At 42.9% G+C, this 2,084-nt stretch overlaps 1 non-coding gene across 1 annotated transcript; it reads right to left on the bottom strand.

Moving 5' to 3' along the window:
- Positions 1-1,575: 1,575 nt before the first annotated feature.
- LOC116523753 lies at positions 1,576-1,720 on the bottom strand. Its single transcript, XR_004257118.1, has one exon. It is a non-coding gene; the product is annotated as a U4 spliceosomal RNA (small nuclear RNA).
- Between the last annotated feature and the right edge of the window lie 364 nt (positions 1,721-2,084).

Raw genomic sequence — 2,084 nt, 5'->3', positions numbered from 1 at the left:
TTCATCAATACTGACTCTGTAAACTGCTTAGAGCATGCTGTAAAGCACTATGAATCAGTATATAAGTCTGAGTGGTACTTCTGTTGCTATTCATTTCTCCTGAACAAGCACCCTTGCTTAGCTTCTCCTAAGAAAGACTTTGATACATTGGGGGGGGGGATTGCAATTTCTAAAGGATTGATTCTCTCTCTCCTCTCTCAGGAAATTCTTTAGAATTCAAAGTCCAATTGGGTGCTTGGAAAAAAGAGAGGGAGGGAGCTGTATACTGGCAGGAAGGTATTGGCTCAAAATTCACTCAAGTCAAGGAAAAGGAACAAGTGAAAATTAAAGAAAGCCCAATTAAAGAAATGTTATCAAACAAGAATAGACACTAAAAACCACATAATAGTGGAGCAAGGGTGATTATGCACATAATAAAAACTGCTAAAAGAATCTACATAGGCCTACATAAAGAAAGCCCAGTATGGCACAGCGCAAGCCTCAATGGCTCTCACACAGGCATCTTCCAGGAAACTGAAATCCTAGCACATTTGAAGAGCGTCAAGTGGGGAAAGCTTCTTTTATCCTGAGAATGATAGACCTATCCTTCAGTACAATTTTACAAGGAAGCAATAAAATACTTGTAGAACATCTTGAAACAGAGGGTCCACTAGACTGAATGAGGCAACAGTTATAGGTAGCAATGCACAGGAATGGCAGTGCAGCTGCCTGCAAAGCACTTTTCTTAAATTTTTCTGGCCATTCTCATTTGGGTATAGTGCTGATGTAGGATGCATAAGATATGCTGGGTCCCCTAAAACATATCACTATCTCCATGCTGGAAGAGATGGCTGTTCCAGTTGTCAGTTCTGAAGTAGCATTCACCCGCCACCTATGAAACAGAAGGGGTGTCATTTGTCTTTTGTTCCAGGTATTGAGATAATATTTTGGGCCGGCCCTGGAAAATGCAGGTCCTTTCGAAGTTGTCTCCAAACCTGATTCATGCTAATTATGCTAATTATTGAGCCCTGGTGGCACAGTGTTTAGAGTGCAGTACTGAAGCAGTGGTGGGTTTCAAAAATTGTTCAAACCTACTCTGTGGGTGTGGCCTCCTTTATGGGTGTGGCTTGCCGCCCATGTGACCGGATGGGGGTGGCTTGCTGCCCATGTGACCGGATATGAAGATGCCGATTACACTTGTCAGAACCACCTTAAATTACCTCACACACAGTACTGGCATGCATAAGAATATGATGTAAACTTGTTTTTTAAAAGGCATCTTTGGTTTGCCTTAAAACAACTTCAACACACGCAATGTTCTGATTGCACCACAAACGCAGTAGTCATCCTTACCTTTCACAGAGGCACTGAGTTTTATAAATATGAGCATGATAGTGTAGAATAATCATATCCAAGGACCAGTGGTGGGTTTCAAAAAAGTTTGGAACCTCTTCTGTAGGTGTGGCCTGCTTTCCGGGTCCATTGGTGGAACCTCTTCTAACCGGTTCGGTAGATTTGACGAACCGGTTCTATCGATTAGGTGCGAACTGGTAGGAACCCACCTCTGTACTGAAGGCTACTTTCTGCTGATTGCTAGCTGATTGCAATTTGGCAGGTCGAATCTCACCAGGCTCAAGGTTGACCCAGCTTTCCATCCTTCCCAAGGCAGGTAAAATTCAATTAGCAATAATCGCGCCTCGGATAAACCTCATTGGCTACGATCCTGCCACTGCGCAAAGCTAACCCAAGGTAGGTAAAATGAGGACCCAGATTGTTGGGGGCAACATGCTGACTCTGTAAACCACTTAGAGAGGGCTGAAAAGCACTGTGAAGCGGTATATAAATCTAAATGCTATTGCTATTGCTATCATGCCCCATTCTTTCAGAATACTTTCCCCAACCAACTTGCTTTAAATCAGAAATCATATTGCTAAAAACCACCCTCCCCCCCCCACTCCAGAAGCTTAAAAAAAGCCTAGAGACAATTCTTTCCCTGTGCCAAAAACTTCCTGCTGACTGAAATAAAAATAAATGTTCTGTGCACAAGCATTAAAAAAAGTACACTGCTTGATGCGCGTTGCACTTCATCAAGGCGCACTGTATAG

The sequence above is a fragment of the Thamnophis elegans genome, chromosome 1, assembly GCF_009769535.1.
Source record: "Thamnophis elegans isolate rThaEle1 chromosome 1, rThaEle1.pri, whole genome shotgun sequence".
In the NCBI taxonomy this organism is placed as follows: domain Eukaryota; kingdom Metazoa; phylum Chordata; class Lepidosauria; order Squamata; family Colubridae; genus Thamnophis; species Thamnophis elegans.
This window is presented reverse-complemented; position numbering and strand designations above follow the sequence as displayed.